Here is a 23,869-nt window from a genome sequence, read left to right on the forward strand (position 1 = left end):
CACTGACTATCAACCACCGGTCGCCATTACCGACCTCCCTCGACAACCCTACACAACACAAACCCTTACACGCGAACTGATTCCCACCAGAACGAGCAATCTTCACAAATTTACATAACAACACTGATCATCCCAGGCTTGAAAGAAACCCGATCTTCAGCTAACCACTCCTCAGACTTCAGATGCTACCCGACATTCAGACCAAAAGCCAGATTCCCACTAATAATCCTCATGAATGATAACCAACGAAATTTCTGAAACCAAATCCATAACCATACCACAACCCTTAAGGAACAACGAAAACAATACCAAAAATCACACAACGAGACTAGAAAATAAACAATACTCCACAATAATCACCAAATAACAAGACATCAAGAAAGAAACATACCCGCAGCTACATCCGGTACTGCCCTAACCTCCTCCGCTGTAAGCTGAAAAGCACGACCCTGAGCCCTTGGGGGCTCCGCTCCACCCTGACCTCCACCCGAAATCCTCAAAGTGGCCAGTGCTAGAGCCTGCACCGGTCCTGCAGCAAGCTGTGGACAGTTGACCCTCAAGTGTCCAACCTGATGGCAATGATAAAAAAATCGTCAAATCCCAAACCGGGGGTTGTCTGCCGACAATCCCTCGCATAGTGCCCCTCCTTTCCGCACTTGCGGCATGCACCACCAGACCTAGAAACTCCGGTGTGACCCTTCCCACACTTCCCACAAGTGTGGCTTCTCTGATCTCCCGATCTAGAATCAACGGTCTTGGACCGTTTTGGCGCCGGCTGCGACTGCACCAGAGCCTTCCTCTACTCTCGCAACTGCAACTCAATCTCCAACTCATGCCGCCTGGCGGCCTCCTGCAACTCCAACAAGGTCTCGCACCTCTGCGTAGACACAAACTGCCTGATATCCCTCTTGAGCATACTCAGATGTCGGGACATCTGAGCCTGCTCCGAAGTGAACTCAGGGCAAAACATCGCCCTCTCAGTGAACATCCTGGTGATCTCCGTCACCGACTCCGAATCTTGCTTCAGCTCCAGGAACTCCTGAGCCAACCTCTCTCTCTCTCTCAACCCGTGGAACATAACGAGTGTTAAACATCTACCAGAACTGATCCCAAGAAACCGCAACCCTCTGCGCATCCGAATATGACCCCGTGGTCAATCTCCACCAATCCTTCGCCCCGAGCCTCAATAGGTTCAAAGCACACCTCACCTTCTAATCAGCAGGATATGAACACGTGAAGAAACACCCCTCCACGTCCGACAACCATCTCATAGCAACAATCGGGTCCTGAACTCCATCGAAGGTAGGGGCTTCATATTATCGAAGTCCCGATACTGAAAACCTCGACCGGCTCCTCCCCCTGCCGCTGCTACAGCCGTTGTAGCCGCCGCAGCAGCCGTTTCTGTGAGATCCGCAAAGTGCTCATCAAAGTACTCAACCATGGCGGTCTTGATCAACCCAAACAGCTCCGACAACTCGGTTCGAAACAATGCAGCAACCTCATCATGCAGGATCTCACGAATCCTAGCATCCAACTCGCCTGTGCTCATCTGACCAATAACCCCGGGCGGTACTGACCCACCCTGACCGCCCTCTCCTGCTCCCGATCCTGATCCGGATCCGCTCCCAGAATGCCTCGTAACCACCATACTGAAAAACACCGCAAGATCTCAGAGACTTCCCACAAACCCGGGAACCAACCCCCAACCCAACCCTAGAGGTTGTGGCTTCTTTGATATGCATATGGTTCCTGTGCGTTCAGTAGTACGGGCCCATATTACCTTCCACACCTACCCATACTTATATCAATTATCACCACAACACCCTAGTAAAGAACACACATAACAAGCACTCAACCCTCACTCCTAGAGGAACACTAGAAATCTCACACGGAAGAGACCCTAGGCTAGCAGGCATCGTAATTCAGGCAACATTAACATGAAATCCTAAAGATCCCTAGCCTAGTACTAACATGCTGTTCTATCATAGCTCAAAAACAAATATCATGTATGGTATTTTGGGGTTACTTACTGGCTCCGGCAGATCGTACCTCCACGTCCTCCTTTACTCATTTTGAAAACCATTTTAAATTCTCTTTTGAAAACTCTCCTTGATTTGAGACTGGATTCACACGAATGTTCCTCCAATTCACTCAAACCAAGGCTCTGATACCAACTTGTAACGCTTTAAAAATTTCAACTAATTTAAACTTTTCAAAAACAACCCCGTTTCATTAAGTTATTACAAAAAGGTTTTTAATACAATTATTATCAGAGTCTTCCCAGAACCACATCATAAAACATAATCATGAGGAGCGGTACGATCACGCCTTTGCCTTACCACGGTCTCCTGAAGAACCTGAAAAACATTAAACCACAACTGTAAGCCCGAAAGCTTAGTGAGATACCCCCAAAATACCAGCCACATATACCATACACGCACAACATGTCATATCATAACAGAACACATAACAGTCATGCACTTCGGGTCTACTGTGTGACTGGTCCGTCGCAACGGCCTTCAGTCCACCTGGTCCACCCTCCGAGTCTAACCATATACATCGAGTCTACAGTGTGATTGTTCCGCCCGCACCGGGCCTTCAATCCACCTGGTCCACTCTCTGAGTCTACAGTATGACTGGTCCGCCCGCACTGGGCCTTTAGTCGGCCTGGTCCACTCTCTGAACCTCGGCACGTCTGGTCCGCCCTCTTGGGGCCTACAGCCTATCCGGACCGCTCGTTGGGCCTTCGGGATAACCGGTCCACCCTGGGTATGTTGGCCTATAGCCCAAAGCAGGACCCGCCTCAACCCAACCCCAGTCCAACAACCATGTGCACATAAACACTCAATCATATAACAATTCACATCCAATCAAATCGATCTAGCAGATCACATAGCATAACATCATCCTAACCAGGATACTGACCTAACCGGTCACTAGCATAAACCATCCTAACTACCAGGATGCAACATAACAAAGCAAATAACATAACAACGATACCCGGATCACAATCCCATAAAGGGCCGGCCTTGGTGCCATAGACCCTGTTGATATAGTGAGGATAACTCACTTAGCAATTCCCGACTGAAAAGATAAGACCAAGATGCTCCGACCACTGACACGATCTCCACCACTAGCCGACACCAACACTGGACTCAAAAAAAAGCCAACAATTACCAAAATGCCCCTGGAAGTCAACTGGTCAACCCTTGGTCAAGGTCAATCTCCTGACTGACTCTACTCGCCGAGTCAACCCGATGACTCGTCGAGTCCCCATGCTCAGAACTTCCCCAATCTGCGACTCAACTCGCAGAGTCACCCCGAGACTCACCGAGTCCCACAACTCTGAGTCCCCTTGCACTCAACTCACCGAGTCCTCCCTTGACTTACCGATTCACGGCTCAACCAGAAGAAGGTTAGGACCTTACGACCAGACTCGCCGAGTCCAAGGCTATCTTCAACCAACTCGCCAAGTTGTTCTTCCAACTCGCCGAGTTCCTGCCCATCTTCAAGCAACTCGCCGAGTACACCTTCGTGACTTGCCGAGTACCTCTAGATCTTAATCCATACAGAAGCTCTCCAGGCCATGCAAATGATCCAAACCACAGATCTACCCTTCTACAACCTATCCGTCACGTAAAGTGGCAAACTTTACATGAAGCCAAAGAGATCTAAGCATAAGACACTCTAGCGTTAGGGTTTGAGACAAGATGGCTTCACCAATCACTCAAGAACATGGACTTTAATGCAATCTAGACCTTCTCCATTCCAGATCTGAGGTAGCAACCTCAGATCTAACCTCCAAACTCAAAACACCACATGCTATCTTTTCCAAAAACTCCAAAATGATGAATGATAGCCCAAGCAACGAAATAATACCTCAAAGGAAAGCTCCATTAGGAGAGAAATCCAAATCCTTGCAAAGCCCCTTGCTGCAAGCCTCTTAGCTTTCCAAAATCTCTTCTCTAAGGTTCAAAAGCTCTTAAACCACTCACAAACGCGCCTTAGGGTTTTCTGGACTTCAAGAGAGGGTAAAGAGGCTGGGGAGAGGGTATAATGTCCTTTAAATAGGGCTCATCCTCCGAAATTAGGGTTTTCTCCACTCAGCACCAACTCACCGAGTCCAGCCGCCAACTCGCCGAGTTGGCCACTTAACACGCGATCAGAGTCGCGACCCTACTCGCCGAGTCCACCAATGGACTCGCCGAGTTGCCCTTTCACATTTACACTTTGAACCCTGAACTTGCACTCCTGAACTTGGGATGTTACATTATTCATTGGCCCTCCCATGCTACATTATATGTCACACCCCTGAACCAGACGGCGGAAACGTCCGAGGGCTCGCGTGACGTAAATTGAATATCGTCACAATGAATATACATGAATCATAACATAAACGTCACCATGCATCAATATATTACAACTGGAATTGTTCACATCAAGTACATTGTTTCATCACTACACATTCATAACCTAAATAGTTTGAGTACATTTAACAACATGACATCTAACATTACTTCTTATAAATCTTCCGCTTACCTGTTACCTGAGAATACAAATTATTTTGGAAAAACGTCAACATATGAGATGTTGGTGAGTTCATAAGAAATGTTGTGGTAAAATGATTTGTGTAGTTTGTAATAACCCAGAAAATCCGATATTTTCTTAAAAGACTTTTGTTTATCAAAGTGTGAGATCCATAAGTTCATGCATGAATGATTTTAAACACACACACACACACACACACATATATATATATATATATATATATATATATATATATGTATATATATATATATATGTATAAATATATGTATATATATATATATATATGAAGGGTATTTTGTATTATAGTTATAATATTTCGAACGAGTAGTATTGCATTCGCCGGAAAACCCGATGTTTCCCGATGCTGAAATGTATTCGTGATTACTGATTTTTGTATTGTCTTAATGAATGAATATTGAATTAACCCGTATTGTATATCGTCCTAATTATGTCTACTTTAATTTCGCGTAAGCCTTAACAAATGAAGAGAAGGGGAGTATTATGTCCCACTACTATCGTAAGTTCCTTAGGCTGTCGTGGATGCGAAAGACACGATGGTCCAACTCGCATTTGATTACTGTGACCTTACTAGCTTTTCTAGCGGGACACTTTGGCCCACTAGCACACAAAGCTATTGAAAGTCTTTTTTATAAAATATTGGGTCATTGAAGGCCCAATAACATATAAGCGTTATCCCTTTGGGCCCAAAGATCATGTTGGTGGGCTTGCAAGGCCCAACAAGCATAATTTGAGAGTCATAAGCCCAAAGTTTGTAGATTTACTCATTGTAGTCATCACGTATCTATTGAAGTGTTTTGATTTAACATTTGTTGTTTTGTATTTGATTCGAGACCGAACCAATTCGTTTATAACGATTTTTGGTATTGAAGGTTTATTCGTTTTCCGTTTTGTCGTTAGTTTGGTATCTTGTATTTTGACTTAATGAGTTAATTTGTTTAAAAGTAGAATTTGACATTTTCACTACCTTTCTTTTATAAAAATGACACTTTTAGTCCTTTATACAAAAGAATTTCATTTTTAGTCCTTAAGAACATTTTCTTGACACTTTTGTATCATAAAGTTGTTGAAAAGACATTTTAATCCAAATTGTATTTAGTAACAAATTTTAGCCCTTCCAGATTGGTGTTTCTCGGTTAGAACCCCAAATTTTACAATTTTTACAGTTTTGGCCCAAAATACAAAAAGTTTACATTTTTTTTTATCCCATTTGGAGTTTAAAAGCATTTTTGACCTTAGAAATAGTTTCATTTCACTTCATGTCCCCTGTTTTACAGAATGTTACAATTCAACCCCTTAAAAACTTCAATTTTCGCAATTTTGGGCTTGTTGGGCCGAAAAGCCCATATTTAGCCCAATAACTCAAACTTTTGCATTTTAATTCCTCTGAAAATTCTAATATTCAGAAAAAAATGATTATAGAAACTGTTTTGACTCTTTTGACCCTCAAGAAACAATCACTTGGCAATTTTTACCCCAAGTTTTGTATTTTTAACATTTTAAGTCCTAAAATGGGTTTTATGTTAAAGTATGTTCCTCATAGCCTTATAAGCTATTTTTCTTAACTAGATTAGTGTAAAAGAACTTAGTTTTTGTTTGTTTCCTTTCTCATATCATAGATCTCGAATTATCACCCCTTTGTGTTACATATTTATCACAAAAACACATAACATCACACACATACATGCATAAAATCACAGATAGCATACACATACACATAGATCTACACATTTTCTTGTATTCTCCCCCATAAAACATATGAAAACCGAAAATAGAGGGATATGAAGCTCACCTTGAGTTGTAGTTTCGGTTTTTGAAGAAGAATAGAAGAAGTTTAATGCTATTTCTCGACTTTAGCAACCTTCCTTGGAAGATCTCGAACTTAGATGATTTCTAAGAGAGTGATCATGAGTTTTGTAACACTCGTGTTTCTAGCCTAGGCATCTATGTTGAGGTGATAGTCTAGGTTAACCTTTGTAACTCATTTTGAAGAAATGAAAAGGAATTATGTGAATATTATGTGAATTATGTGTTTTTTGCTTAATTATTAGCATTTAATTAATTAAGAATAAAAATAAGCGTCAAAATTAAAGTGTGAGATAAGCCCGATATCATTACATTAAGTTGTAGTGGTCGAAACAAGAATTTTGGGGATATAAAGAATACCAAAATCCATGTTATAACAAAGAAGTTATGACCTGTCGAAGTTTCGCGACAAAACCGGCACGGTGTTGAATGTCGTAAAAAGTGAGATTTTGATAAACTACTTTTTAGCCTTAGTGATCTAAATGAAAGTCGTAGTATTCGTTAAACCGAGAAGTTCAATCAAAAGAACGCCTAAATCTTACTTCGTATGAGGAAGTTATGATTTTTCGAAGTTTCAGCCTAGCAGTAGACAGCTAAAAACTCGAATTTTAGATCGAGCGATTCTTAGCCGACACAACCTAAACGAGAATTGAAGGTCTCGTCATTAGTAGCACAACAGTAAAAAGTCTGACGAAAACGGATGTCGGATGAAGAAGTTATGAATTTTTAACGGATTTTCCTGTCCCAGACTGTTAAAAATAATAATACAAAAATTAAATTCAAAATTAGCCGACAAAGTCTAAAAGGAAGTTGTAGAGCGTAATTTTAGCTACGCGTGCATATAAAGAACGCCAAAAATGGAGCTCTTATGCGAAAGTTATGGATTTTAGAAGTTTTGGCGCGAAAATCGAGAAAATTCGCATAGTCACGAGTTGCCACGTCACCCTCGCTGAAAACGCGCCATGTGTCCTGCTGAGTCATCCGAGCTGCTGAGTCATCCGAGAAACTGGCCTTATCCGAAGTGGTCCACTGAGAAGGCGACACGTACCCTCTTGCACGAGACCGAGCCTTCGTAGCATGCCACGAACCCCCTACTTCGGACCCTAGACCTCGGTCCAATCACAGAGTGCCAGCGAGCCCCTCGCATGTGCAGACCATGTGCGAGCCAACCCCCCCCCCCTGCGAGCCCTCGGATTTGCGACACGTGGTTTGTTCTCAGCCGTTCAATCAGAAGCCTCGCCCCTATAAATAGAAGGGTGCGAGACCTCCCGGGTAACTTTGGAAATTTGCCACTTTTAACCCCTTTTCCCATATTTTCTTCATATTAACATCCCCCAAAGCCCCGGTATCGATTATAAGCCCCGGAATACGCCACGAAGAGCCCGTGAAGCCCGAAAAATTTATCTTTTCGGTTTCAAAGCCCGACTTTTTCAGAGCCTAGTTTCACAATAAAACTCCCGGTTTTATTAGAAACGATCGTTTTAGGAAACGAATTGCTGCCCGATTTTCATCAAAACATGTGAGTGTGTAGTCACTTTCATCTTACACCTAGATATATGAAGTGTTTTCTATAAAATACGTGCTATGTGTAATTATATTAAGTGTTTATTTGAGGTGACTGTTGAATAAATGTTTTATACAAGTTTTAAACTGTATATGTATTTTATCTACAAAATATGTTGGGTAGAACATGGGTAGATGTAATAGCTTATGTGTGATAAAATGGTGAGAGGCCTCGATGTTGTTGTTGTTGTTGTTGTAGTCATCTAGCGGAGTATAGATGACGACCACAGACCTTTCTAGACAGTCGAGTGGAACACTAGCAGGTTCGCAACTTGTAGGTGTTGATGACTGATGAGTTCAAAAACTCTTAGATCGATTAGATCTTTCACAAGAATGATAAAAGTAATGAAACAGTTTAAGATTAATACGAATATGAACACATAACAGAATCAAACTTATGCTTATGATTCAAAACTAAGTCACGCCTCAGCAGAGCTCGATGAAGAACTTCCGCTGTAGAGGCGAGCTAGGGTTTACAAACGATATCAAATAAAACAATGAAAGCGATAACATCTAAGTCTGCATGCATGCAGCTTATATACTAAACCCTAATACAAAATAATGCACGGCTGGACAGGCCCAATACTGGCATTCAAACTAGGTTATGGACCGAGCCCATGACGCAATCCAATAGACTCTACAATCTCCCCCTTTGCATCAAATGAGGCGAGAGATTATTTCTTCTGAACAGGATTCACCATCTTGATAACTTTGAATAATCGAGGAATAATGGCAAGAAGAGTTTGTCTAAACTGAATGTACCACCTCGGCATGTCAACGAATAGCTTCTTATCAGCAGCACTGTTCTGGTCACACCTTTGAATGATCTCCAAGATATGCTTGAGACAAGTCGTCGAGAAGAGGTGTTTGTCGACAAGAGCGAACAGACATTTTTGGCCTTCGCCTCTGAGGAACATGACTGTGTGATACTTTGAATCAATTTTCCCCTTGATCATGGTGTTGACATTGCCAGCTCTGCCTATGGTCTTGATCATTGGTCGCTTGTGTATGGCAGAGGCAATCTCCTGGTCCATCTTTTCTACTTCATGTATGTAGCAAACAAGCATACGCTTGACATGATTGATTATAGGATGATACTCCTGAGGATTCGATAGAAGAATGTTGTTGAAGAGTATCCAGTCATGCGGATTGAGGTTCGGTAGATCAGCAAGGGAAAAATGGTGGACTGAGCCTCGGTTCCTCGAGTCACCCTGAATTTGACATTGATAAATTTCCCTGTTGAATAGGGCTTCATCACCTTGATTGTGGTTATCTTCTTTGAGCTCCAAGTTTGGTATTGAGGTTGAGCAAATTCCAAGTAAAACTCCAAAAGATCCCTATCTACCTTCGGGTCCGGAGATGGAATGGCAATAGTCGAGTTGAAGCAGTGGAAGATGAATGCCTTTCGAGTGATTGGCATATCGAACTGTGCATCCTTGGAGTTGTCAAGGCCTAAGGACATTATTGGCTCGAGCCAGAGAACAGTTGGCTCGTCGATTGCACACTGCTGAAGCGAGTCTTTAGTCCATACAGGAAATATAGACTTTTTCTTCTCAAGGAGCTCCACCTCCTTTCGCTTCTGTTCTAGCTCAGCGCGCTGCTTCTTGGTGATTTCTTCTGTTCGTTTTTCAGAAGTATTGTCCTTCGGGAAAGGTTTCTTGGGAATGTTGACATAAACATCATCTTCATTGTCTGTGTCGTCTTCACCAATCTTCTTTTTCTGCTTATCTTTGTTACTGACCGAAGCTTCATTAACCTTCGGTTTAGCAGCTGGTTTTGAGCTGGAAGGAGGAGGTTGCTGCTTTGACTCTTTCTCTCCCCCATGTTTCGGTTGGACCCCAGTCACCGGAACACCCTCGATACGGCTGAGAACGTCCAGTGCCGGTCTGAGCTTGTCTGCCAAATGCCGTCTGACAGTGATAGTGATAAGTGGATCATTCGCCTCAATAAGATGAAGGAGGATGGAGTGAACATCGGTTGTAGAACTCCGGATAACCTCCCTTTCTGATTTTAGGTCATTAATCTCCGCATTAGCAGTACGCACCTTGTGTATTTCCAGTTTAAGTTGGGTTGTACGTCTGTCAAGCTAGTCCATAATCCGATTTTCCATAGCTAAGTCCGCTTCCAGTTGAGTTAAGCGTTCGTTGACTTTAGCATGGAGCGATGCATTTGCTTCTTCAATGGCATTGCGTGCTGCTTCCAGGTTCGAACACTCAGATTGAAGAGTCTTTTGAAGAGTCTCTACTGAGGTGTTCACAGTTGCAGCATTCTTGGCAGTAGCCGCCTGCAAGGAATCTAGAAACAAGTGAGCTTCTGAAACTTGTTTATCGACTTTTGCGGTCGTTTCCTTGCACTCCTTAGTCGAGGCATCAACAGCGATAGAGGCCTGTTGACATTGGTAAGAGGAGGCTTCGATAGCCTTGGCTGCAGCAGATAGGGTAGCACTGTGTTCGGAAACAACCGACAAGAACAATACTTTTAAAGCAGCTTCTGAAGGGGCACCAGAGGAGGAAGAGGAAAGCAGTTGATCAAGCTTGTCATTTACTGCTTTGAGATGACGTTTGGTAATTGGCTCGTCATCATCATCCTCGCTCTGCACTCGATAAGGACTGCAATATGTGGAATCGAATTCCAAGTCCTCACCGCCTAAAATAGGGGTTGTTTTAGTAGATTGTGTAGCAGACAAGGGTTTTGAAGAAGGTGGAGGTTCGGTTGTGAATGTAGGTTCGGTTGTAAAAGGAGGTTCGATTACAGGTGGATTGGGAGCGGTAAAGGTAGGTTTAGTAGTAGTGGTAGAGGTTGTATCTGTGAAAATGGGAGTAGGAATAGGAATTGTAGTGAATGGTTGAGAGGTGGTTATTGGAGAGATAGGAGGGATAGATACTGGAATGGTAACAAGTGGAGGTGAAGGAGGCAAAGAACGAACCGTAATTTATGGAGTAGGGGAGCGAGGCGGAGTGTCCCCTCGGTCCGAAGCTTCTTCATCAGAACTATCGCTCTCAGAATCTGAAGGTGGAGCGTTCTTCTGCTTAGGAGGAACATATTCTGAATCCGACTCGCTGGAGGATTGAACAATAAGTCTCCTAGCAGGCTTCTTCAGCTTTTTGGGTTGAGGTTGAGAAGGAGCAGCCTTATCAGTTTTTCTCTTCTTGGGGGTCTGTCCCTTGGTTGGTTTTGTGACCGGTCCCTCCTTCTGCGATTCAGGCTTCTTACCCCTCTTGGCTGGCTTGTCAGCCTCTTCAATGGAACGAAGCATTGTGGGTGTAAGTTCTCGTGGACCAATAGATGGACGCTTCCTATACTATTGAAGAAGACTACTCGACGCTGAGATACAACCAAGCATAGCTTCATGAATAGGTCCGATGTATGAAAACTTTGATGGATCAGTGACGATGATTTTCGTCGTATGAAAATTGGCGATAGAAGAAAGCAAGGAATCCGCCATTATTGGTACACGATTACGATCCATTTCCCATTTGGTGATGATAGTCCAGAAACACCCACATGAAATCTCTGAATGCCTGGATGATGAAACTAGGCTTTGAACCAACTGCTGCCAAACAATGGACCCATAATCAAGGTTAAGCCCACTGTACAATCCATACATCACCATCATGATGGCCTTGCTAGCACCGTCAAAACCAGCGCTCTGCTCAGACAATCCCTTGAATAAGAGCGTGAAAAGGCCATTCCATTGAAGAGGAAGACAGGACTTCTTGAACTTGGTGACAGTTGTTAGGGTTTCAGTATACCCCATCTGATAAAACATTGTGAACAGTTGGCCAGTTGTAATGGAATCAGGGTTTACCAGAGATGGATCTTGAGAAAGACCGATTAGGGCACAGAATCGACTCTTGGAGATAGAGACCTTCTCATCGTGAAGTTCAAAGTGAATCCTTTCATTAGCCTTGTCGTAGAATGCAGTAGAGTAGACAAGAGACAAGAACGACATAGGAACAACTTCAACCTTTGTCAGTGCGTCGACGAGTGGTGAGTATTTGAGACACTCAACCACATACATCATATATGGCTCATATATGAATGGAGTGAGATCAATGATTAGGTTTTGTTAGGGTTTGATAGTGAGTAGGGGTTGACAAACTGAGGTATCGTGAACGGTTGAGGAGTCTGTCATTTTAGTAACTTGAAGATGACGATGAACAGCTGCAGAAAATCGTCGGGTTTCTTTAAGATCTTTTTGGAAGTGATAAAGGTTGAGAGAGTACCATTCCAATTCATTTTATACGTACAAGGAAGAGAGAGAAGAATCCGGATGAAATCTTGGATTATCTCAAAAATAGCACCTGAGTTGATGTGTGAACAATTGGCGTGCCGAAGATGATGCAAGAGAGAGAAAAACATTTCCCTTTTTCACACCTTTTCATAAAACTCACCTTTTTCAAATCGCCAAACCATTTGGATATCTGCTGATTCAGCTACCACTTTATCCTAGTCGTTTCCCCTTATGATGCTTGAGTGTTTGTGCCTTAAAAATTTAAATCATTAATCTATGCGAAACTTCGAATTTGGAAAAATTAAAAATTTTCGTGTATAGAGTGTAAAAGATAAAGAAATAAAACGAGTATTTTAGGATTATATGTGATGTTGTATTCAGACATAAAACGATTGATTATGGGCAAAAATCACTTCCTTCAAAGTCAAGAGAGACATTGAAGTGTTTGCTTGGTTTCCCATGAAATTACGATCAATAACTTGTTGAGAAGTTTTGAAAGGCTTCTTTTAAAGGTTAAAGAGGGTGGCTTTCACTTCAATTCATAATTTCGATACTTAACATAAGACCAAAAGTGAATGAAGTACTTGTGAGATCATTGTGATCTGTTGAACAAGTAGGTGTGAAATGCTTTATAGTGACGAGAGAGGAATTGAAATCTCAAAAAAAATAAATAAATAAATAAAATGGATCTTTTAGGGTTAGAGAAGCCTTGGTGAAAGGCAATCTCATAAAGATCCCTCAAAAAGAAAAAGAGATTTCATTGGGTAATAAGTAAGATCTTGAATTTATGAATTCACCGTCAGTTCATTAGTGGTGTTGAATGTTGGGTTTCACTTAGTACATAGTGGCATGAAACTAAGATCATGAACGCAGATTTTGTATAACCATAAACCTCAGTGGTTAAAACTGAGAGTCTTAGGGTTTATATTGATGAAACGAATTATAATGGGGAAAGGTGATGGAGATGGTATAAGAAGCGAATGTACCTCTGCTTTTTAAAGAAAAGAAAGACCAAGCAGAAAACTCTAAACTCAGTTTGAGTAGAGTAAGGTAGCTCATGATTAGAGTGAACTTGATAGCCTGGATTGGGAAAACATGATTGGTATTGATCATGCTATTAAGGCTTCACTCAAAATCAGTTGAGGCTTGAGTCTACATACAACAGCATGCTTCTAGGGACGCCTAACTAACAAAAACCTTTTACCTACCTTAGCTTTGCCATCGAGAATCACACTTAGACAAACATAAAAACGTTAGATATATATATATATATATATATATATATATAAAATAAAAAATATTTTTGGATTTTTGTGAGAATTGACCAATTGAACGAAAGAGAAAATTATTTTTGGGATTTTAAAAGTAGAAAAGAAGAAATGAAAAAGTATACAAAATAATACAGTTGAAATGCCTTAAAAAACAATAAGTTCAGAAGGACCGAACCCGAAATAGACCGAACGCTCGGTTCATTTCGGTTCATGGTCGAACTTCACCCGAAATAGACCGAACATTCGGTTTATTTCGGTTCGCTCTATTTCGCTTGTTACCTTTATGGAAGCGAAGCCGATTTCGGTACTGACTCGGCTTGCATCATTCCTAGGCCTTGTAGAATCTTATTGAAGCTTGCTTCAGGTAAGGCCTTTGTGAATATGTCTACCAGTTGATCAGTCGTTCTGACGAAGTGAATTTCTACGTTACCGTCTTCGACGTGATCCTTGATGAAATGGCACCTCAGTGCGATATGCTTAGTCTTCGAGTGTTGCACTGGGTTGTGACAAATCCTGATTGTGCTTTCAGAGTCACAATATAGTGGGATTTTCTTCATGTTTAAGCCATAATCCCGGAGTTGACTTTGTATCCATACGACTTGATTGTATAGGATGTTGCAGCAATGTATTCGGCTTCTGCAGTGGATAACAAAACACAAGTTTATTTCTTTAATTGCCAACTGACTAATTTTCCATCCAAAAATTGACATCCTCCTATTGTGCTTTTACGATCCAATCCACAGCCACCCAGATTGGCATCTAAAAATGCTTGAACGAAGAATCCGGAGTTGGTTAGATACCATAGACCGAGAGAGGAGGTTCGCTTCAGATAGCGAAAGATGTTCTTCACGGCTTGAAGATGAGGTTCTTGTGGGTTGGCTTGAAATCAAGCAAAGTAACAGACAGAGAACATGATATCAGGTCTACTGGCGGTAAGATACATCAGAGACCTGATCATTTGTCGATAAAGCGTTGTATCAGCGGCTGGTTTCTCTAATGATGGTGTGAGTTTGGTTCCAAAAGCCATCGGCACTTTTACTTTGGAGTCTCCCGTCATTCCAAACTTGGTGAGTAAAGTCTTGGTATATGCTTCCTGATTAATAAAAATGCCTTCGGGTCCCTGTCTAATATTTAATCCAAGAAAGAAATTAATTGGACCCATTGAGCTCATCTCAAACTTAGTTTCCATCAACTTTCGGAATTCAGCTGTTAGGCTAGGATTCGTGGAGCCAAAGATGATGTCATCAACATAAATTTGGACTATCATAAGGTGGTTACCTTCTCGCTTACGAAAGAAGGTTGGGTTAACCAAACCTTGTTTGAATTTAGGCATTTTTAAGAAACGAGTGAGAGTTTCATACCATGCTCTAGGAGCTTGTTTCAGGTCATAGACAGCTTTGTCGAGGATATAACAATGATTAGGATACTTCTCGTTCACGAATTCTGGCGGTTGCTCAACATATATGGTTTCTTCAAGTTCACCGTTGAGGAAAGCACATTTGACATCCATCTGATAGACTTCAAAGTTCTTGTGAGCAGCGTACGTAAGAAAGATACGAACAGATTCCAATCTTGCCACGGGAGCGAAGGTTTCTTCATAATCAATTCCCTCTTCCTGACAATATCCTTTGACCACCAACCTTTCTTTATTACGAATGACATTCCCTTCTTTGTCCATCTTGTTTTTGAATACCCATTTGAGACCGACAACCGAAGCATCCTTTGGTGTTGGAATAAGACGCCATACCTTGTTTCGTTCAAACTCATTTAACTCATCCTGCATGGCTTGAACCCAGTCTGAATGATCAAGAGCTGAATTAACAGTCTTTGGTTCAATTTTGGACACGAATGAATTGAACATACAAAAATCGACTTTCGTAAATAGGGCAGCCTGTTTCGCTTTGATTTGAGAGCGAGTTAACACCTTTTCTAAGGATTCCCCAATAATTTGAGTGTGGGGATGATCTTTGGTCCATTTGACAAGTGGAGGAAACTTTAGATCATAGATAGGATCCAATTCAGAATTGATTTCTTCTTCGAGTTCAGACAAAATGTCATCTTCACCAACTTTTTTCTCCCCCTCGAAGAATGATTCCTGTTCAGGACCAGCATTTGAATCCCCTTCATTGGTCGGAATTTCAGTAGAGCTTGTTGTATTTGGCGATGAGTTCTCCCCTGGAATGAAGAACCTTGATCATGATGAGGAGAGGAACCCTCCCCCTCGAATGTAGGATGGTCACCAGAAGGTTCGCTTGCGTCTTTACTTTCGGTTCCTTTGGATTGATCATCAGCCATTTTTCTAGCAGCATCATCTATAACATGTTTCAGATTATCAACTTTGTTGTCTTTTGCAGTTGATTCAGATTCAATTGCCTTTTGAGGCTCATCAAACAAGAGCATGAATTGGTCAAAAAGATTCGAGATGGAGATGGTAACCTGACTGTTCTTCAGAAATATGTCTTAGATGCATCTTCTGTTGCTTTTAACTTCTTAACATAACTATCGTCAAAAGTGATATAGTATGTTTCTTCAATTTTCTTCGAGTTTTTATTGAGAACTTTATATGCCTTGGAGTTCAGGGAGTAGCCTAAGAAAATTCCTTCATCCGCCTTAGCATCGAACTTGTTTCGATTCTCTTTCACTCTCCATGAGGTTTTCTATGAAAGACCCTTTGTCTCTTCTGTGTTGTCGATTGGGGCCGACCAAAAGAATTCATCACATCCACCAGCATTGTCTTCTTCTACCATATCGGTTAACTCTGATTTTTGTTGTGGAGTGACTCCCGGCACAATGTAGACTTGATTTGGGGTAGTCTGAACCTTTTGGTACACAACAGCTTTAGCTTTCAGAACTTTGGATTTGTCGGTAGAGGAACGAGCAAACTCAACAGAGTTTTCAGAAATTAGGTTCTTATGGGACTTGAGTTCGTTTTTGGCTAATTCAGAACAGTTTACCAAATCTTCTACAGAAATTTCACTCATATCATCATCCTCATTAAGTTCAAATGTATTTACAGCATCAATTTTGTTTTTTGAACTTAAGTTGGCATTCAAGGAGTCAAATTTTTGTATAGTTTCAGCTCTCAGTTTCAATCTATCATTTTCATCTAACAGATTTTTGAGCATGTCCTTGTGGTCCTTGGACTTTATGTAGGATTCAATTTTGTCCATACCTATTTTATATGCTGGAGACACTTCGTCAGAAGATACGACACTTTCACAGTTGTATGCTTCGGCATCGATTTCATCCTCCTTTAATTCAAGGAAAGGTAAAATCAAATGATGTATTTTCTTCCCTATTTCATAATCAAGATGCAACTGAGTGATGTTAAAATAGAGTCTCTTAGCAATTAAACAAAAAACATTTCTCTGTTTAAGAAGTTTAAGATTGTCTCTCTGCAAATAAATAGAATCATCTTTAGATCTAATTAACTCCTTTTCCTTCTGCTTGATCCACATTCTTCGTTCCTCACTCTTTGAAGAAATCCTGCTGATTTGATCAGTTAGGTTAGAATTCGTGACACGGGTTTGGGTGAGACTGCTACTTATGCTTGAGAATTTTGACTTTAAATTATTTAACTCCTTTTCATAATTATTAGCATGTATTTGTAGAGAAGCAAGAATATTTTGTACCTTTTTGATCAACTCATCATATTCGTTGATCTAAGTACTAACAGGCTTGGCAACAAAACATCTGTCCTCTCGCTCTCTTTCTTCTTCAACTCCCCCATCAGTTGTGTATCCTCTCATTTGGGACACACCCTCGGTCACTACAAAGCATCTCCCCATTGCATGTTCTATTTTTGCCATCATAGCTTTTCCGTGAGTAGGTTTCCTAACTTCATCATCCTCAGAATCTGTGGACCAGACCTCTACACCGCCAAACTCATCACTATTATTTGAACCCTGCACAATTAAAGCATTCATGATAGAGTTATTAACAGCAGATTTTCTTTTCTTTATTTCCTCCAATCTTCTCAGGAGGCTCGCATCCTCATCATCTTCGTTTGTCTTTTTTTCTTTCTTTCTCAGCATGCAGTCTTTTAGCAAAATGATTTTTTCCTCCACAGTAATGACAGTCGAATCCTGAGTCTCCTCCAACTTTAGCTTCCTTCTTTGACTCTTCGGACTTTGACCCCATCTTCGGTTCCTCCTTGATCCTTTCGGCGCTATAACTTCCCTGCCAGTTTCGGTTCTTATTGGCTGGGAATTTCTTCTTGATGAATTTTCTGGGATTTGACACCATCATGGCGTATTCTTCACCGGTTAGATCAAAATCTGCAAGATCTAATTCCTCTTCTTCTTCAACCGAACTCTTTCCTTTGGAGACAAGAGCTAAAGAACCCATACCCGAGACCACATTCGTTTCCTTTGATAAGGCATTCTCATGGGATTTTAAAATACCCACAACTTTTGCCAGAGAGTATGACTTGAACTGTTCATGAGCTTTGACAGTTGACACAACAGCCATCCATTCAGGTCTGAGACCATTCATGAAGGTGACCTTTTGTTCTATTACCTTTCTTTCAATTCCATGCTTTATCATCTTACACAAAAGATGATTGAAACGATCGAAAGTTTGGATAAGTTTTTCTTCAGGCTTTTGTTTAAAGTCACCAAACTCAGATAACAAGAGAGTTTGAATAGAGTGTTCCAGATCTTCATCTGTGGAATATAATTCCTTCAATCTATCCCATATCTCCTTAGCTGTAGCACAAGAACTTCCTAAACGAAACGTATCTGATTGCAGCACAAACCTTATCATTCGTAGAGCTTTGATGTTGCATTGAAACTTCTCTTTTTCATCCTGAGGAATGTCTTTGACGTCATTGACAAGCTGATTGTATTCTTTCTGTGTTTTAACAATCTTTGATGTGCTTGAGTGAGTGAATGGGCCTGAAGTGATTGCTTCCTAGATTAGATACCCATTGTTCTCCGATCCAATCACGTAGTCTTCAAAGTGATGCGTCCATACTTCATAGTCTTGCGTATACAAGATCGGTATTCTTGTTGTAGACCCTATGCTGTTGGAGATATTGATCGGATTGGTTTGTGAATCATCCATAGACATTGTGAAAACTTTTGATCGATAACCTGTAAAAGATCAGACTTGTAATTTTTCGTTAGGTTTAGATTAACAATTAATGAGATATGCTAATAAAGAGTGATGGCTCAATAAATATTAATCAATGCGGGTAAAACCCTATGAACTTCTTCGACAGAAGAGGTGTGTATGGCTTACACAGTCTCCTGCTCTGATACCAATTGATGAGTTCAAAAACTCTTATATCGATTAGATCTTTCATAAGAAAGATAAAAGTAATGAAACAGTTTAAGATTAATACGAGTATGAACACAAAACAGAATCAAACTTATGCTTATGATTCAAAACTGAGTCACGCCTCAGCAGAGCTCGATGAAGAACTTCCGCTGTAGAGGCGAGCTAGGGTTTACAAACGATATCAAATAAAACAATGAAAGCGATAACATCTAAGTTTGCATGCATGCAGCTTATATACTAAACCCTAATACAAAATAATGCATGGCTGGACAGGCCCAATACCGGCATTCAAACTAGGCTATGGACCGAGCCCATGACGCAATCCAATAGACTCTACAATGACTTAAATGTTCATTGGCGTACTCCATCCCCCTCATTGTTGCCTCTAGGGCATGTATGGCTGAGGAAACCCCTTAGTAGTAGTGTCCATCCCGATGATAATCCTTAGGCTAGGTCCCTTGTGATAGGTGTTTAGGGACATAAAGTGAGGACAACGGGAATGGGTAATCAGGGTTATTGTTGATTGGTGAACTTAATAAGTATATTATTATTGTGGGTTGAAAACCCTATATTCTCACCAAGCTCCCAAGCCTGACCCACTCAGTTTTTATGACTATAGGTAGTGGACCCCGAGCATAGTCAGAAGATGATGAGAGATTCTTGATTATAGGCCAGTACTTGTAAATAACTGTTGAAAGGCTTATAATGTCTTGTTTATGCTTTTGATATGTATCGGAACATGACATCCCGAGGTTTTGATATGAAATGAAAATATACATTTCTTCAGGAATGATTTTGATAAACTCTTATCATGTATTATTTTGGGGACCATTTCCGCAACATCTTTTAAAAAGATTTCTCTTATTTTTATTTTAAAAAGCATAAATTAAATCGGTCTTTTCTGGCCGAGAAATTAGGGGATGTCACAATTTTGTATGGATTATGAAGAGGTTTTTGATAAAACAAAGAGTCTAGGTCATAGATCCAAGCATGAACTTAGCTTAGATGATGAGTTTTGTGGAATAATCTCTTTGAAAACCTTTTAGATCTCGAAATTTTAGAGAGGAGTGGAGAGAGTTTCTTTGAGAGAATTTTGAGTGAAGTGTGTGTGTGTGTGTGTGTGTGTGTTTGGGTTCGGCCAAGAGTAAAAGAGAGAGGAAGAGAGAGTGGTGATGGGATTGTTGCATGGAGATATGAGGCCTTTACATGGAGATCCAATATGTAAAAATGAGGTGGCATAGGAAAAGTCAACCTTTCCTTTCTTTTGTGGGCATGGGTCGAGAATGGAGAGGGAAGAAAAGAAAATTTGGGCCTTGAATGCTTAAGTCCATTTTATGGTTAAGTTAGATGATTTTTGGCCCAATAGGTCCCATTAAAGTTAATATAAATTTTTTTTGGTCCAATAAGGCCCATTAAAGTTAATCTAGTTTATTTTGGGTTCATAAGGCCCAAAAATGTTAAGTTTCATGTATATGGGTCCAACTAGGGCCCATTTGAGAGTTCTAGGTTCAAGATAGTTAAATTGGAAGCTCATTGGTCCATTAGGTCCAATAAGGAAGTCCTACTTCAAAGTGAACTCAAATTGGAGTTTCAAAGGTTTCCAATTCTTTGTTGACCATTTGTAGGGCTAGAATGAAGTATTTGATGAAGTTTTGTTGTTATAAAATAAGCATCATTCATGCTTTCATGTTATTGATTCATAGTTGTTATAAGTGTTGTGATTACAAGGCACCAAAATTTCTAGTTGGGACATCATCCCCCCGTTAGAGGGAATTTCGTCCTGAAATTCTTTTGAAAGCTAGATTTGAGAATGCGAGAATAGATGAGGGTATTTCTGCTTCATTTGATCTTCGCGTTCCCATGTGAATTCTGGTCCACGTCTCGCGTTCCATCGAACTTTCACAATTGGAATGCGGATCTGCTTGGTACGCTTTACCTCCCTGTCCATGATTTCAATTGGTTCCTCGATGAACAAGAGATTCTCGTTGATTTCAATTTCCTCTAATGGAATGACGAGATTCTCGTCGGATAAGCACTTCTTCAAGTTGGAGACGTGGAACACAGGGTGTACACTGCTGAGCTCGGCGGGTAGTTGCAATCTATAAGCCACTGGACTGATTCGGGAAAAATCTCAAAGGGTCCAATGTATCGAGGGTTCAGTTTGCCCCGTTTCCCAAAACGAATCACTCCTTTCCAAGGAGAGACTTTTAGTAACACCCTATCTCCGACTTCGAATTCCAAGGGCTTTCGTCGTTTATCGGTGTAGCTCTTCTATCCATCTCATGACGATTGTAGTCGTGCTCTGATCTGAATTATCTTCTCGGTCGTCTCGTGTATGATTTTCGGTCCCGTCAAGGCGTTGTTTGGAGTTTTCCCTCTCGCTAGCTAGGTGTCTCCTACCTCAGCCCAACACAACAGTGATCTACACTTACGCCCATATAATGCTTCGAATGGAGCAACTTTGATACTCAAGTGATAACTGTTGTTATACGAGAACTCGATCAAAGGCAAGTGGGTATTCCATGATCTTCCAAAGTCTATTACACACGCTTGGAGCATATCTTCTAGCGTTTGGATGGTTTGCTCACTTTGGCCATCCGTTTGTGGGTGGTAGGCAATGCTCATATCGAGTTGTGTTCCCATAGCTTTCTGAAGCGATTGCCAAAAGCGTGAAGTAAATCTACTATCCCTATCTGAGAAGATTGATACTGGTAGTCCGTGGAGTCTCACGATTTCCTTGATGTAGATTCTTGTCAGGTGCTCCATCTTGTATGATTCTTTTATAGGCAGGAAATGGGCGGATTCCGTTATTCTATCAACTATTACCCAGATCGTGTCCAAACCGTCCGGCGACTTGGGTAGTTTGGTCACAAAATCCATGGTAATCCTTTCCCATTTCCATTCGGGAATTACTGGCTGCTGTAGTAGTCCAGAGGGCTTCTGATATTCAACCTTTACTTTAGCACAAGTGAGGCACTTGCTCACGTAAGTGGCAATCTCTGCCTTCATATTTGGCCACCAATAATGTTGCTTAACATCCAAGTACATCTTGTCTAAACCCGGATGGATGGAGTATCGCGTCTTGTGAGCCTCGTTCATGACTACCTCTCTGAATCCCCCAACTTTAGGGACTCATATGCGGTTCATGAAGTAGTATGCTCCATCTTCCTTCACCTCCAAGTTCTTCTCCATTCCACGCAGCGCTTCACTTGTTTTGTTTTCCGCCTTCATAGCATCTGACTGGGTCGTTCTGATTTGCGAGGTCAGGTGGGATTGAATGGTTATCGAGAGAGTTTTCACACGACGATTTGAGTATTCTTTCCGACTCAAGGCATTAGCTACTACGTTAGCCTTGCCTGTATGATACTTGATTTCGCACTCGTAGTCTTTTAGCAGTTCGACCCATCTTCGTTGCCTCATGTTTAGCTCCTTTTGATTCAAGATGTGCTGAAGACTCTTGTGGTCAGTGAAGATAGTGCACTTGGTACCGTACAGGTAGTGTCTCCAAATCTTCAGGGCGAAGACCACTGCTCCCAGTTCTAGATTGTGGGTCGTATAATTCACTTCGTGTGTCTTTAGCTGTCGGGACGCGTAAGCTATCACCTTTCCACGATGCATGAGTACACAGTCTAAACCCTAATTTGATGCATCGCAGTAGACTATAAAGTCTTATGTTCCTTCAGGTAGTGATAGCACCGGCGCACTGCAGAGTGCTTGCTTCAGAGATCGAAACGCGGCTTCCTGCTTGTCCGTCCATACGAAGGGTACACCTTTTTATGTAAGCGAGGTAAGTGGTTTGGTGGTCTTAGAGAAGTTCTGGATGAATCTTCTGTAATAGCCTGCGAGACCCAGAAATTGGCGAATTTCTGTGGGTGTTGTTGGGATTTCCCATCCTTCGATGGCTTTGAACTTAGAAGGATCCACATGTATTCCTTCCTGACTAACAACATGACCCAAAAAGTTCACGCTTCGGAGCCAAAACTTGCACTTGGAGAGTTTTGAGTACAACTTTTCGGTTCGCAGGGTTTCCAGGATTTGTTGAAGATGTTGGCCGTGTTCTCCTTCGCTTCGGAATATACTAGGATATCATCGATGAAAATGATTACAAAATTATCAAGAAAAGGTCGGCAGATTCGATTCATTAGATCCATGAATGCGGCAGGAGCATTCGTTAGACCGAAGGGCATTACGACGAATTCATAATGTCTGTATCGAGTTCAAAAGGCGGTTTTTGGAATATCCTCCTCCCGGACCGTGAGTTGGTGGTATCCGAATCGCAGATCTATCTTTGAGAAGTAACTAGCTCCTTGGAGCTGGTCGAATAGGTCGTTGATTCGTGGAAGTGGATATCGGTTTTTGGCTGTGAGCTTGTTAAGTTCTTTGTAGTTGATATACATCCTGAATGTACCATCTTTCTTCTTGACAAAGAGAACTGGAGCTCCCCAAGGTGAGAAACTGGGTCGGATGAATCCTTTATCCAAAAGCTCACTGAGTTGGCTGGACAACTCTTGCATCTCCGCAGGAGCCAATCTGTAGGGCGATTTGGCGATGAGGGTAGCTCCTGGTACAAGGTCTATTCGAAACTCGACTTGTCTTTCTGGGGGTATCCCCGGAAGATCATCAGGAAAGACGTCTGGGAATTCACGAGCTATTGGAATGTCTTGAATTTTGACCTCTTTCTTGGATTTGTCTACTATGTGAGCCAGGAACGTCAAGTCCTTCTTTCGTAGGTGCTTCTGCGCCTTAATGCACGAGATAAGACGAAGGTTCATGTTGGGTTTGTCCCCTTAAACATCTAGGGTTTCATGATTTGGGAGATGAAGGTGAACGGACTTCTCGTGACACATAATTTCAGCATGGTGGGGGCTTAACCAATCCATGCCAATAATCACATCAAAACTCCTAATGGAAACAGGCATTAAGTTTATTTGAAAGACGTGGTAATTTAAGGTTAGGGTACATCCGATATAGATTTCCCCAGTGGATTCTGCCTTCCCATTAGCCATTTCCACCGTAAAGGTTTCATTAAGCTTCTGGGGTTGTTGATTTAACAGGTGTTTGAATTTATTGCTCAAAAAACTCCGTTCTGCCCCGGTATCAAATAGGATGCATGCATAGGTGTGGTTTAGGGGAAACGTACCAGTAACAA

Source organism: Lactuca serriola, chromosome 4 (genome assembly GCF_051521515.1).
Source record: "Lactuca serriola cultivar US96UC23 chromosome 4, Lser_US96UC23_V15, whole genome shotgun sequence".
NCBI classification, from domain to species: Eukaryota; Viridiplantae; Streptophyta; class Magnoliopsida; order Asterales; family Asteraceae; genus Lactuca; species Lactuca serriola.